General features: G+C 26.9%; 1 protein-coding gene, 1 long non-coding RNA gene and 1 other non-coding gene across 5 annotated transcripts in view; 1 reads left to right on the forward strand and 2 right to left on the reverse strand.

Moving 5' to 3' along the window:
• Window positions 1-16,626, forward strand: part of LOC412810 (V-type proton ATPase 116 kDa subunit a) — a 34,576-nt gene that overhangs the window by 4,021 nt on the left and 13,929 nt on the right. For 2 of the 3 annotated variants that reach the window (XM_016913023.2, XM_016913024.2), the window contains exon 1: window positions 15,143-15,431. The exons of the other annotated variant lie outside the window; for it this stretch is intronic. The gene's annotated coding sequence lies outside the window, so the exon portion shown is untranslated. Of the gene's footprint in view, window positions 1-15,142; window positions 15,432-16,626 lie in introns of those variants that run through there. 3 annotated transcript variants of the gene reach the window in all.
• On the reverse strand, window positions 10,964-11,087 carry LOC113218915. Its single transcript, XR_003305082.1, has one exon. It is a non-coding gene; the product is annotated as a U4atac minor spliceosomal RNA (small nuclear RNA).
• LOC102654601 lies at window positions 14,732-15,153 on the reverse strand. The gene is made up of 2 exons (XR_410304.2): window positions 14,984-15,153; window positions 14,732-14,916 (listed from the first exon to the last, which is right to left on the reverse strand). It is a non-coding gene; the product is annotated as an uncharacterized LOC102654601 (long non-coding RNA).

Genomic DNA, 16,626 nt, shown 5'->3' on the forward strand with positions numbered 1-16,626 from the left:
ATAAAAATTAAAATCTTTGTAAGACTGTATTTTTGTTTATTCTCTTCTGATATATAACATCTTCTTTTCTCTTTTTATTAGAATTAAATCAAAAATAGAAGATAACACTTGTAAATTTCTTTTTGTGACTATTTATAATTGGAAAAATTTTAATACTTTTGCTAAATTATTATTTATTAAATCCCTTTCATTTCGAAGAATTCGATAAGACAAAAATTTCCATATTTTATGAATATTTATTTTTATCCTTGAAATTTGAATTATTAAGGTTTGACTATAGTTAAAAATATAGATCATTTACTTACTTTGCATATCTGTATATGCATTGCTATGCATAAATGTGCAATACTTTTTTTCTCGTTCCCTGTTTCTCAAGAAATAGTTGTTAGACGTGCACACCTTCCATATTACAATATATTAAAATTTCTTTAAACGATATAAACATGAATAGATGTAGAAAAACTTTATTACATTTTTCTTTTTAGATAAAATTATTATTTAATTACAGAAGGTATTTAGATTGCAATTTAATAATTTTATAAAGTGGCATTTTATTGTAACTCATTATTTATCATACTTAAAAAGTTTCTTCTAATGATCTTAATATTATATTTCATGAAAATGAACACAAGAAGGGATGGAGAGAAATAAATAAAGTCGTGGAATAATATGGATATAGAAGACGTCTCTCTTTATAAAAGTAAATATTTAAATAGGAAAATATTTTTACGATGTAGAATTATAGTAACGTGTCGTTTATTGATTTCTTTCACGGTTGATGGTTTCATTAGACACGCTTTTCTGGTTCGAATTTGTGTTAAATTGCGAAATACAGATATACGGGGGTGAAAATTGTTCACTTTTAACGATACTGTCTTATTTTCATTTATCCAGGATGCTTGTCGATTTTTTTTAATTTGATTAATCCTCTTAATAAATTAATTTCAATTAATAATTAAAATAAGTATCCTCAAACGAACACAAATATATTGTATACTCATATTAGTTCCAATAATGGAAATCTGAAGAATTTGTTATTACATTTGTCAATATTTGAACATGTATTCAACCTTATCTTACATTACATTATATATCAAATAAAAATTACGTTCGCTCGGTTCGTTCACATGTTTCCTTATATTTCTCGTTTTTTCATTCTCGTGAAATTATGCACACGCGATTCTTTTTATGTTGAAATAATTTCATGGAAATCGATAATAGTAGAAAAACTATTTCCTATGAAATATACAAAATTTTCTATCAACATATATTTTCTTCTATAAATATTCCATTTCAAAAAATAACTTCCATCGAATTTTATTTTCTAAGATAATTTCGATGAATTCAATAATTATTCTATTATTCCTGTTATTAATTACATAATAAAAAGACGATTGATTTTAAATTGCTTTCATAATTGAATAAAAATATAATATTCTTTGTTAGTTGAAACGAAACTTAAAAAATAAAGGAAACGTTATCTATCCATCCTGCGTATCATATTTTCTTTCTTCTATATCCTTTCGACTTTTGAATTCAAATTTTCGCGTATTTATATATATTTTTAATAATAGGAAGGCACAATAAATTATTTTCTTGGCAGATAATTCCGCGATACAAAATTGCAAGAAAGCCAAGAAGTATTCTGTGACGAACCAGTATGTATCTAATTAAATTCGCTTCAATCTTAAATGATATTCACAATTAAATATTATCTATATTATCACTTCAGAATTCTAAATTTCGAAATATATTTCATATTCATATTCATATTCTCGTATTATTTATATATATATGCTATATCTTTTATATCTCGTATCATACGATCTATAAATTTTGTAAATTCAAATTTGCACAAACATGCATCAACATCTATTAATAACCGATTATCGAATAATATAATAAATTTGATTAGGTAACCGGTCTCCTATTAACCGGATACAACCGGTCTGACATTTTTAACCTGTAGGGGTGCAGATCCATTCGAGAGTGAAATCTCTCGCGAGTTTCACTGGAGAATATTTTTTTTCCTCGCATTGTATACGAGAGGTGAAAATTAATTTCAAACGTATATTCTCTATAATTGTAAAAGATTCGAGTATTCTCAATGGCAACATTCTTCGAAAGTTTTACTTTCAAACGTTACATTCTCTCAACATCCCCCAAGGAAGGAACGAAAAAGAGGGCAGACTTTGTTTTCAAGTAGGTTTCCAAGTTTATGGCACGTTGCTGTTTCGCATGAAGATGTCAGATTAATGTACTACTCGCGCACAATGGAAATCTAAATATACCCTGTGAAAATATTTTTTAGAGGTAGAACTCGGACACGCTGCATAAGAAATATATTTTTCTTCAAGTTTTTCGTGGTTCACCGTAGATTTCTTTTTTTTCTTTTTTTTTTTTTTCGAGAATAAAAAAACACGTCTTCGACAATGATCATATCCCGTTCCTCGGTGATTCTCATTGAATTCTCGCACGTATGTTTTGATTGTTTGGAAAATGATTGTAAAATAAATAATTGCATACATTGGTGATTAAATAATTGCGTGCCTCGTTCTCTTGAGCTGGAATGTCTTTATTCGAAAATTTATTCATTTTTACATTCATATCTTAGATTATTTAATTTTATAATATTTAATTTATATTTTGTTAATGAATTTTTGGTATTTATTTGAGTTTGAAAAATTTCTAAGTACTTTTTTTTAATACTTTGCAAGGTAAATCTTAAGTTTTATGACATAAAGTTGAACAAAAAAAAGATAATTAAATTATTTCAATTTATTTAAGAAATAATTCAATGCTTTAAATTCTTTGTAAAATGATAATGAAAGGAAGGAAATGAACATATTCAGAAATTTAAATAATTTAATAAATAAAAATGTAATCTAGTATTAACATAGTTGCCAGTATAAATTAAACATTTCAAATGAAAAAAGGTTAATTACCGTGAATGATGAGCTTAATGTTGATTCGATCTTTTCAAATGTACCGCAAATTTGCCGCGGAATTTATGTCCCTTAAAATACCAGTTTACTGGTTTATTTCCTTTCTGACCAACCTAAGCAAGCAATGAGTCAGAAACCAGATACGACGGAAAGTCGACTTAATGGCTGGAACGGTGATGATTGGTTTACACGGTGGATTTTAGGAGTTGCAGCAGTGATCGTTCATTTGTCTGGCCTGTGCACGACAGGGGATCTGTCATAGGAAATGACGTCAGAATTCGATAATGGATAAGACACATAATAATCAAACTGTTATTACATCCTATATTTAACATTTCTCTCTACGATTTTCGATTCCAATGTTCCAAACAAGATCAATCATCAAAGTGATTTAATACAGAATTAAAAAGTATATAATATAATTTTGGTAATCTTTTTAAAAACCGGTGCTTTTTTAAGAATCTCGAAGAGTTGAAAAAATTAAATCTAGATATTTAAAAAATTTTAAATTAGTTAGATAATTAAAAACATTCTTTCTCGAATTTAGGGAAGATCTTTGCATCATAATTGTTTTTCTTTTTCAATAGAAGAAGTTCAATTCTAAAAATAGAGATAAAAATATAATTGTCATACCAAAGATAACCTCATTATCGCAAATGTTAACACGTTAAATGGCGGAGCTATTTTGTTTACCTTTAACGCAAGTCGCCAGTGACCCACATGCCACTTAACGCGTTAAGAAATGAAAACTCGCGGAAATTTGATATTCATCTAATGCTCTAAACTTTGCTGGATCAATTCTGGAGCATTCATCTTCAAAAATCTCTTACATTTTCAAATCTCTGACAATTCATATCGAATCGTTGTTTTCCAACAACATAAATTGGAAATAATACATATTTTATCAGATTTTATCAAAAGAGTATTCAAATTTATTTAATTAATTGTTTTAAAAAAAACAAAAGAAAAAGATTGTCGAAAATAATTAATTGTAAAGTATCTGGAAAGTTTAGAAATCAATTAGCGTGAATCGCATTATTTTCTAAAAATAGTTTGCGTTGAATCAAACGTTTTTTTTTTATTATTAAATTTTCAATTGAAAAATTAATCAATATTAAATAATCAAAGAAGTTATTTAATTGGCCGAGAATTTGAACAATGCCAGAGATATTTTACTACCTAATAAATCATTTTCAGAGAATGCGATTATCTTCTTAATCCTCCATTTATATAATTATATCTCTCTTGTAACAATATAAGATTTTATTATAAATAGAGAAAAGATATGCAGATATGCAGATATGCAGAGAAAGATGATGCAATACCGAAGAAATAAAAATAAGAAAAGGCTTAATCCTAAAGCTTTTCTCGTTAATAAGTGCAATTCTTCGAAATGAATCTAAAAGTAAACTTTACCAATTTGGCTGAAGGAATTCAATTGCCCAATCCTTTCTTATCCTATTTCAACTTCAACTACAGATTTCTGTATTTTTACAAACATCATAGTTTTTGTCATTTTCTAAACTGAATTGCTTACGTTATTCATTTCATATTAACACGTTACACAATACATGTCTTATTTAATTGCTTGTTTTTTTTTTTCTAATATAATATTTGAAATTGAAATTGATATATTTTATCGTGTTCTGTATTTCTTCTTCATGATCGATCGATTTTCTTTATTAAATTAAAAAAGATGTTTTCTCGTTCAAAAGTCACTTGGTAAAAAAATTTGGTAAAATTAAACACGTTATATAGTTTCTTAATTTTTTTTTTCTTTTTTTTTTTTGCAATAGCTATTTCGAATACATCGATATTTATATTGGTATTTATCGAATCGTAGTCGGTCTACTGGAAAGTAAATGTTGCAACATATGTGTGCAACATTCAATTGAAAGTAAAAGTTCGATGCCCTGTAACGCGGTATACAGTCTATTTATCGATATTTTTCCCTCCCCTCCCCCCGTCTTTTTCTATCTTTCATGACCATGAATATTCATGAACTTCCGTTCCACGGTTTCGTTCACATTTTATATCTTCTTTGTTTATGATAAAAACGTGTTACAAAAGCTTGAAAAAACTGATTAGAAAACGTGTTCTAACGTTTTAATTTATAAAACAAGAAAATAGACAAATGAAATTTGACTTACTGCAACTAAGCCCATAAACGTCAAAGAATATTTCTTAAATATTTCATTTCGAGAAGAAATTATTCTTGTGAAATGATAATTTCATATCATATTTATTATTTAAACTTTATTATTAAACATAATTTCTTTTTTAAATTAAATTAATGAAATTAGAGATATAAGATTATAAACGTATAAAATAATATAATAATTAATAGTACAATAATATGTATCGAGTAATATAAATTTATTTATATCACGATTTTAAAATTAATTAATTCTTCACAATTTGATTGATGACCGTTTCATATAACTCAATTTTAAATCCCTCGTAACTAGACTTATTTATCAAGTCTCCAACCAATATCTCTGCATACCAACTTTTGCCTCTTGTTTCGAAGCCTTTAGAAATTCGATTCTCTGTCTCCTAATATACTAACACCTCAAGAGGCAAATATAATAAGTATAATAATATATACATCGAAAGAGACAAGCGAGAGCATAAAATACAAAAACAAATGAAAAGGATCTTTACGCCCATACGAATATATTATATTACACGATTATACGTGAAGTTTATTTGTGGTCACAATCGTTCTCCTTCTCGTCTTATGAAACACGAATATAAATCCGTCGGCGCGTACAAAAGGTTTGCACAAAGTCGTTTAAACGTAACGAACTCGTTGCTCATGCTTTCGAAAAGATGGCCATTTCTTTCGATGGCGTCGTCAATCCTTGAAAAATCTATCCCTCCATCCCGTTCGCTCCCATTTCTTCGCATTGATTGTTTTCGTTTAATTCGCCGATACTACTCGTTGGCCATTATGCAAATCGTCACGAGTGTGCACCGATTATCGTCAGCTCAAAGTATCGTTAAATACATAAGATGGTGGATGATGCCGTTGGGAGGCAATATATTTTAATTGACCTCCTTTTCCCTGATGCTTCGTCCATCATTCTTTGTCATGTGTTTTCAATTGCACGTGGAGCTACTTCTACGTAATGCAAGGAAAATTTGTATTCAATCTTCTTCTCCTTTTTTTAATCTAGTGATTTTATTTATGTTATTCTATTAGATTAAATTAAAAAGTGTTATGAATATTTTTGCATATTATATTTTATACAATCACTATAGAATATAATACTGTATTTAATTAGAGAATTTTATTATAAGTTTTAATGATTTTTTTCTTTTTTTTAAAGAATAAAGATTTTGGAAAGGCAGAGTTCTATTTGACTCCATCCACAATCATTTTTCAAATTGAAGATTTTGTCTCGTTCCTCCTCTGTAAAGATTTTATTTATAGTCGGATTAAGTAAAATATACAGTTGATGCGGGTAAGAAATTTTGTTTAAACGTTCTTCGAGTTTTAAAATTTACTTCCTGCATATCAAACGAGTATCTATGAATGTTGAGTGAAAAATTCCGTAATTGTTTGCCTCTGCTTGTTCAGGAATTTTTTATAAGACGTTCCAGTACGGATTCTGCTTATATCCATGATCAATGTATGAACAGATTACAAACATTTCTGGTCAATGTACCACTAGACCTCGTATGTTGAACTTCATTTCTAGGTTATACTTTTTTTCTAAACATTTTTTTCTCAAGAGAGATGAAAAAATGTAGGCGAGTTGTATTTCAGAATTATTACAATTCCAATATTATGTAAGACACATTCTTCGGATAAAATAGTATAGAATAATCTATGAATTGAACATTTATTATTAGAAATATTCGTTATTGGAATATAAAATAGAAAAATAACATGAAAATATAATTGTAAAAGTTAATGTTAATAGTTTCATCACACGATGATGGAATTAAATCATCAAATTTGAACTTGGATTTTTCGTTCCAATGTGTACCTGTCAATAAACAAACTTCAACCGATATTTTCCTATATATTTTGTGTTTCTTTTGGCCTCTAGAATAGGCCAAAACGTCTTCCACATATTTCTTGCTATAAATAAATACCTCTTCATTTGTTGCAACAATATAATTTTGACATAGTTGGGAAAAATCATTCATTTTTGGAAATTTGCATGTTTTCAATTCCCGAGGAACGCGTTGGAACGGAATTAATTAATTTCAGAATAATGCAAGTACAGCACAACGTTTCCAGATTTTGCAGATACGATTTCACAAGAGTCCCGGAACATTCTCTGACGTGTATTACAGTTGAACAGATGGTCTATACGATTATTAAAGTCACTCAGCTGCTGATTGCCGTCCAAGGTTCCTGCTAGTTAAGTATTTCGTGCGAGTAGTTGGCGTAGGTTGTTCGCCAATGACACGCTTGCTGAATTCGGCATACGTGTCTTACGACCATTGTACAAATCAATTTTCAAAGGAACGAAACTGTCTTTCTTGAAATAATATCTCGATTGTTTTCGACTAACAATATCGAGTATTCGAAATATCGAGTGTTCAAAAATTGAACAATAATAGAATACGAATTGAAATTTCAAGTTTCTTTTTGATTTATGATATTTTGGATCTCTGTTATGATAATTGGAAAAAGATGCGTGAAGAGATAAATTAGATGGATGGAAAAATATCTTTAAAAGTAATTGTTGTTGGGAATAAGCGCTTGTATTCTATGTGAACACCTCTGTTAAAAAATATATAGTTGAATTTTAGAAACATAGAAGATAGAAATAACCTTGACGTTTATAAGACGCCTCCACTTCCGGATCAGGCACCAGTGACGTATTAATCGAAGCCATCTGACAATGAGTGTAATATTATCACGTAAGTATTTGATAACAAGTATTTGTTGCAAGTGTTTGGAATAAACGAATATTGTAATTTGGTTTTATTTAATTATTTCAAAAATTTTTGGTAATAAACGAAGTTCGATAATTTTAATTAGTTGTTAAAAAGTTCAATAAAAATGTCATTTAAATATTTGTAAGAAATAGAATATTAGGTAGGTTTGTCGTGTCGTTTCCTCGTACTTATAATTTCTCTATGAAGCTGAACATTTTCACATTTGATGGTTACGTGACTTTGAATCATTATTTAATACTGGTTCGGACTATTCATTCATATTTCATTATCAAGGTTTCCATTCAATCCCTCGAAATGAATTCTTTCTAATTGACATAAATTTAAACTTTCGAGACTCTGTGTATGATAAGGAATAATAATAATCACGAGTTATTGAAACATTTTTAATGATAAATTCAGTGATAACTTCTCCCTAGTCGTTATTTTTAAAAGAATATATCATAACTATTAATATTGGTATGATTAAAATTTTAAAATTAGAAATTTGTTTTATTCAATCCTTAATTAGATGTAAGAACTATAGTTATCGTTACAATTCTTTTTATAATATAATAGTAATTTTTATTTTATTTTATTTTTATATCTTTTTTTCTGATTCTAGAAAAAGAATCTTCTTTTCTAATGAAACAATTAAATAATGATGTAATAGAAAAAGTATTGGAAAGAATAAAAATTACCATTTTTAAATATAGAATAACAATGAATTATGTATAAGCAAAAATAGGTGATAAAATTTACATTGAATATTGAAATATGACTTCAAATAGAAGCAAACATTATTGCACAACTTTATACAAGGCATTTGTTAGAAATCAAGTTGAATTTGATGAATGATTTGTTTACATCGTCAGTTGATTGGCGCCATATGCAACATAATTTAATATAACAAGTCAATATCAAGCTGCAGTATTTTATAATTATACACATACCAGAAGAAGAAATTAAATGAGAGAATTAAATATAACTATGTGGTAGAATAAAAAAGAGATTTTTTTTCATTCATGTTTAAATATCAAATGATATAGTAATTGTAAAATAAAATTTTTTTTAAAAAAAGAAAACTTTTATTTGATTGAAAATATTATTTTCTAATTTAGAATCATATGTTAATAAGAATTGATAAAAATGAGAAAATTAAGAAATTCGTACAAAAAAAGATTTGAAACAAATATTTGAAAATTAAAAAGAAATAATCCATAATTATTGGTTTTATTGTTGAAAATGATTGAATTCTGTTGATTATTTTGATTGACGTGTCTGACGCATGTTATTTAGACAGACTTGGCTCATCATCGTCCAACAAATTACCAACACAAAATGATTTCACAGGTCCACACATCTGTGACATATGTCCTAATTAATTATGTCACTGCTCTTTCTAGATAATATAACTTATATATCTTGAATGCTTCAGATTGTTATTTCAAGAATATGATTTCTTGAATAAAATTATTGTTTTTTATTTATATGACATTTTTATCTTTATATCATTTATCCTTCTATATCCTAGGATTAATAAAAATTCTAATTCTGATTTCTTTAAATATATTGAAGTATTATATCAATCTTTTTATCTTAAAAATTAATTAGTTTATAATTTCAAGTAAAATTGATGAATGCAAAATGATGAATTTGCATTTAATCATCACTTATTATGTAATAATTAGGAAGATGAATCTAATTAGTAGCTTCCTTGATTAAACGTTATTAGTAATTAACTCTTGACATCCGCTTTGCAATCTTATCGATTCTTTTGTACCTAATTTTGTTACCTGTACAATGTTTTCTACTATTACTAGATCGATCTAAAAACGGAAGTTATATTATGTAGGAAGGAAGGTTACAATTTAATTACGTTTTTATTTCTATCTAAATATAACGTGATAACGTGTCGAAATACATTATTCTTAATAACAAATAAATATAATTAATTTTTACTACAATAAATTTTTTAAAGCAAAATAAAATTGTGTATACAAGTATATCCTGTTTTTAAGATGCGAATGTTTTATATTTACAGTAAACTTTTGAAAGTCCCTTCTTGAAAATTATATATATATACATTTAATATTTTTAAGTGAAAATTGTTGAAAATGATTGTTCAATAATTTTCACTCTCGGTACAATGTCTATTTGCTTGAAAATAGTTTTTAAGAGCAATTGTTTTACTCTCAAATTCACACGAGTGGTTACTTGAGAATAACTCGCAAGAGTTTTCAAATTCACATTCATATTTTTTATATGCAAATAAAATTTTAAAAAATAATAGATAATTTTCAATGTAAACCGCTGTATACGTATGGAATACATACATGATATTACAAATAAAAACCGCAGACGAAGGACTGGTTTGGTGGCCCACATTTGACGTTTACTTATCTATTCTAACAGTTAGTATTACGTTACACAATATTGTTGAGTAATGGATATTTAACTCTTTTACGGATAATATGCAAACGTAATATGCAATCGTAGATCGTGATCAAAATGATGATTCGATGGAAAAGAAAAAAAAAAATCTTATTAGTGGAAACATTAAAAGAAATTCTTTTTTATCTTTTTCATCAACTAGTTAGCTGTTCTTTTTAATTTTTTATTTTGTTCTCGTTGAAAGAGAGAATAAGATATTCTCTCGAGACACGACATTTTTACGGATATTTACATTGTGCTAATGGAATTAATTTCTGGAAATAGCTTTTATATTGATTAATAGTAAAACAAAAGTAGATACGTGTTAAATTATATATAAACTTATCTGAATGAATATTTTCAATTGTGAATATTATATCAATCATATTATCTATTTAATTACAAAAGCATTTAGATAACAATCTATGTTAACTGAATTATAAATAGTAAATTTGTTTATTAATATTGTTTATCTTGAAAGTAAAAAAATTTCTGAAAGTAAAACTTGAATTTCTTTTCATTGAAATAATTATAATTTGAATAATTTCCTAATTTTAATTAGATTATAAAAAAATAGGTGAAAAAGTAATGGTGATATCAATTTATGTTTATTTATTATCTTCACACAATACACGATTTTATTGTGAAAATAAGAGATATATCTTGTAAGCCTCTTGTAAAGTAAAGAGGCCTTCAAAAATTGCATCTCACATGATAACACGAGGATGCGGATTTAAATTAATAATGGGCTTCAGCAACAGTACTCTCACTAAACGATCATTGAATACTTTGCTCCCCCAAGACAAGGATAGAACATTGTCTTTACAACAATCTTATATCATGTTAACTGATAACTGTAATTGCGAGAATAATCTGCCATCTAGCGGCCTTTTTAGAAAGCTTTGAAAGTAGTAGTATGATCTAAAATATACGTAATTAAATATATATATACATAAACACATTTTTTTTTTCATTTTTGTTCTATATTAATATTAATAATACAATAATTAAAATATTATTTTCTTCAAAAATATTAATTTAATAATATAAATATACATTATTTATAATTTTTTTCTATATATGTATATATATTTTCTATTTTTTATAATTGCATAGTAAAACTATTCTCAATTAACTTTTTACTACTTTATTTAGTTATCTATATAAAACTAAAATAAAATTGAATTCTATAAAAAAAAATTGTACAACGTAGTTTATTACAAGGTGGAAATAATTCCTTGAACACTATGATAGATAATAGATTCTTAGAACGAATATTTATGAAATATTATTATCTTTGTTATTATTTTTTGTTTTTTTTTTTTAATTCCCTTGCTTTTTCTTATTTCGTCCTTTGTTTTTCAATTGTATAACAATTCACAATTTAACTAAACAGTTTATAATTATGTACATAATTATATATTATATTTATATTGAAGGAAGATATATATATATATATATATATAGACAGATTATTTACAATAGATTTTATCTAATTGTAAATAAAATATTCGTAATTGGAAAAAATGCATAGAATACCTAAAAGAACAAGTTATTCCACAAATCACTGACAATGACCTAAAAACCACAGATGAATAAATTTTGGTCTCAGTATTATGTTCTTTATAACCTTGAGCTACAAAGTTTTCAATAAATATATATATAATTGAATGCCTTCATTGATCTTTACTTTCTTTTTTTTTTTATATTTGATTTAATATCTCAGCAATATATAATAATGTTATTAGAGCATTAAAATTAGTCATTTTTAAAAAGAATATAAGAAAAAATTTATATTAAAAATAAATAATAATAAATAATTTTAAGTAAAATAAAAAAATTTTTGTAGAATAAATTATTTATTAGTAAGTTATTAATTATTATAAGGAGATTGATTAAATTTTATAGATTTTTTATCTGTATTTAAATTTTTATCATACAAAAATAAGTTGTAATATAAAATGTATTTCAACAAAATGCAACGCAATAAATGTAAGATTGAAATTTCATTTTCATCATTAACGTCATTTATCAGATTTTTAAATTTTAAATCTAAAATTTATGTAATCACTTAGTAGATAAATTAAACAATCGTTTGACAAAGAAAAGAAACTAGAGTAGAAAGAAAATGTGTAATTAACTTAAAGAAGATTGTGTTATCTTATCTTATCTGGTAGCAGACACATTGTTTTTATATTTTATCTTAATAAAATTACGATAATGAAATTGCAATTTTACTAAATATTTTAGCAATTTCACACCATAAAAAGATAAATTTTTCTTTTCTATTCGTTCAATTTTTTTTTTTTTGCTGTTGAAGAGTTTCAATACAAAATTAAAAATCCTTCACAGATTGTCAACAGTTGTTATCTTATCTCTGCATAACGTCTAAATCCAAAGAAGACTTCTATTTTGTTACATTGTACGGTTATGTACGTTTAAGTGCAGCTGTTAGGTGTCAAACGGAGGAATTATTTTAATATACGATCGATGTATGAAAAATGATAAGTTTGAACGACGTTGTTTCACAACTTTAATGTAAAAATTCATTAATATCTGCAAAAGATATTTTATTTTACATTTAAAAGAAAAAAATAAATAAGCATATTTTGGATATCTGTACCTGATAAATTAATAATCACACGTGTAACTAATCAAATAATTTTTTCGAGGAGAATTAATTTTAACGTAGAAACGAATTTTTTTTTTAGAAAATTTTTCAGATTGATCGATTAATAAAAAGAAACAGAGAATGACACAAATTTGACAATGTAGAAAACAGTACTCGATGTATGTAAAAAAATCAACGATAATTTATTGCTTCTCTTCTTCGTGTCCTATACTTTATTCGAAGTATTATTTTTTATTTGTTCAAATGTCGGCTCGAAGTCGTGCGATTCGTCGACGAACGAAATTATCCGCGTGACTTCGATTATGTTAAAACTCGTCCGCCAAGTGGCCATAATCTTCAATAACATCCGTTAGCATCTCTTCTTCCTGCGTTTACGATTCTTCGTCAATTTACAACTCCATTGTGCATCGTTTCTCGTTCTGTGCTTACAAATTGTAATATACACGACTCGAAGTTCCAGAATTTATCGTGGTAAACTCGATTCCAAGGAAATTTTCTTTCAACGATGATGATTTTGATTTGAGATTGTTCAACCATTTGGTTCGTGAATGGCATGTTTGCCTCAATACTCGTATTAAAATTTTAGATTAGAAGATATTATATCTGATTTATTTTTTTTTTTTTTTTTTAGAAGTCAGTGTTAAAATTAATTGAATAAAAAAGATTGTATACCTAATTTTGATGTACAAAATATATTGTTTCACGTTAGAAATTAATTTAATAAAAATATTTTAATTACATAGATAGAAAGTATGAACAGTATTTGAACTAATTATGAAATTATGAAATTTTAAATAATTAAGAAATAATAGAAGTTTAGAAATAATTTAAAAGATAGTTCTTCTTTTTTTTTTTTTTTTTTGGTGAAAGTTCTTTTATTTGCCATTTTTACCTCGACTTATATAACGTGAATCACGTTACGAATGAAATGAATTTATTGCTTTGTACAATTTTTTTTTTTTTTGTAATCGTATTAATCCTTTTATCGTAATCTGATTTGATACGATTGTATTCTTCAATGTATTTTATCTAGAAAAATTAATAAAACAAATGTGTTAATTTACAATTAACGTTCTATTTCGTTTTATTTCGAATAACATGATTTTTCAAATTTCGATGAATTTATGAAGAAGGAAGAGCATGGGTAATATAATTAATATTAATACTGTAATATAATAATTTAATTGATATTTAATGTTTTTAATATTAATTATCTACATTCATCATAAAATCTTCCAAGAATTTCAAACAAATCTATAAAACAAGAAAGGAAAAGAGGAAAAAAAAAAGAATTTTAAATAATATTTCTTAATCTCTCATCTTATGAAGCAATATTTTTCGAACTCACGTAGTAACGTGATCGTTTTCAGTTACACGATAACGACTCGAAACGTATCCACGCGTTATAATTTACCAAAACTCTTTCCTTCCTCATCAATCTTTCCACCAAGCTTCATAACGAATATCGAGGTTGATTTTCAAGTGATTCAACCATCACGTTTCCACGCAAAATTGTAATATTTTTTTTTCTGATAAATCGAAACATGTATCATAGAATTCTATCATATACGATATACCAAACAAATATTTACCTATAAATTAATTTTAACTTAATCAATTAATTAATATTAATCATACAAGTAATCTTAATTTTATTTATATAATATCATTTAACTCGAATTTTCCCGTAATTAATCCATAAATTAAATTACAATTGTATATACATTTTTACATACTTTTGCATAATTTAATAAAAATGAAATGGAACATGACCAGGGAACATTTTTATTAGGAATGTATGATGATTCATTGAAAACATAACCAATAATCGCATAAGCGTAGAAAATCAATTCATTTATTTCTCTTACAAATTTTGAACTAAATAACATTACACACAACGAGTCCAATTGTTACAACTATAACTTATATAAGCAAATTAATTCGATCACATTATAATTTTTGTGATTCCTTCCTTTCTGTCAGTCATCGTGCATCAAAACTCGTGTTGATCTATCGGTTGATTTATCACGATTATATATTTTTCTTTATACATATATATATATATATATACACACACCTAGTGTACCTGATACGGCGAATTGATTTGAATAAATGTATCTTTACGGTGTACGATTATGTACAATGAACAACTCATCACGAGGTCTGCTCCTTTGTCGTGCCACCCCACCACACACGAAACACACGGAGGTGGGACGTTGTGTCGAGTGTTGAATTAGATTCAGTAAAGTAAGTCGATGAGTGCGCGCTGGTCGATCCGGTTATTGTGCAGAATCGTGTTGGATCGCTGTTTTGTTATGTAATTCTCTCCCTCTCTCTCCCTTCCAATTTTACTTTTCCGCTCCCATCCTCCCTTTCGAAAAGCTCTCCCTCCTCCTCCCACAAATATCGCCGAAATTTCTATCGAAAAATTTACTCCTGTTTTCCTTTTCTCTTCTCTCTGTCTCTCCTATTTCTCTTCTATTTCTCCTTTCCTTTTCTTTTCGAATATCTGCTGCACCATCAGGGTGAGTCAACGTATATACTTAAATAAGTCTTTCCATGTGTTAATCTTTTTTTTTTGGTATCAAAGATATCCAAGTTAAAAGAAATCGTTAAAAATTCTTCGAGAAAGCAATAAAATGTCTCAATGACATGTAAAAGCTCGAGCTTTTATATTAATCCTCTTTTAATAACTTGCACGTGTTAACAAAGGAACGAGAAATATCTTGAAAAATGAAAGAAATATCTTTCTGCCTGTGATGCAACGTGATCGTTATCCATTGATAATCCATGAGGCATAAGCGTTAAACGAGGAATAGAGGTGCATGGTTCCTTTTCAACCGGTTAAGTTTCGTTCTGTTACATTTAGACAGGTATTATTTCTCGAATATCCTGCTCTCTCTCTCTCTCTCTCTCAACCTCGTGACAGTTGTTGGTTAAGTAACATTTACATTCTGTAAGATTGCGAACGTTCGATTCGAACGAAATGGAGAAGCGTCCCAGTTTGTGATTACAGCCGCGGGTATTTAATGATGGAATATTTTGGCGCGTGTTCTACGAGCGTTTAATTAGCAATCTCGGATAGAGAGAGAACTCGTGGTATTTGCATCCGTTTTTCTACGTTTACGTAATACGTGGATATCATAGCAATTTGTGCGATTTATAATTGCGCGTGTGCAACAAGTGAATATCAATATTCGAATTTTCGAAAAACTTAATGTTTTTAATATCGGTTCGAATGTTAATTCAATAATGGCGGCTCGAAGAATTTGTTTGAATCCAGTTTATTGTTCAATTTTATCCCGTTATTAATTTCATTTTCACCGTGTTTCATCCCATGTTATTAATACGTAACATTGAAAGATTAAGATAAGTTTTCGTGAAAAAAAAAAAAAAAGAAGACGATTGAGGACGATTAAGAAACGATTAGGATTTATGACGTTTCATAAATTTCGTAGAATTTCTTATATTTCTACTGACACTGCGTTTTATATTACAATTCATAATACTTTTTGTTTCTTATGCATAATCCTATATTATTATTTATCTTTCTTTGTTAAGTTATTTCTTTGATAAAGAGAAATATTTCTTTATGCGGATTATTCCCTTTTATTATTGGAATTAAATTTGTAAAAAATTTATTTATCTTCTTTTTTCAGCATATAAATATATTTAAAAAATATTTCCATTAAAATTGGATTATTATATATTCTATTAAAA

The sequence above is a fragment of the Apis mellifera genome, linkage group LG7, assembly GCF_003254395.2.
Source record: "Apis mellifera strain DH4 linkage group LG7, Amel_HAv3.1, whole genome shotgun sequence".
Taxonomy (NCBI): Eukaryota; Metazoa; Arthropoda; class Insecta; order Hymenoptera; family Apidae; genus Apis; species Apis mellifera.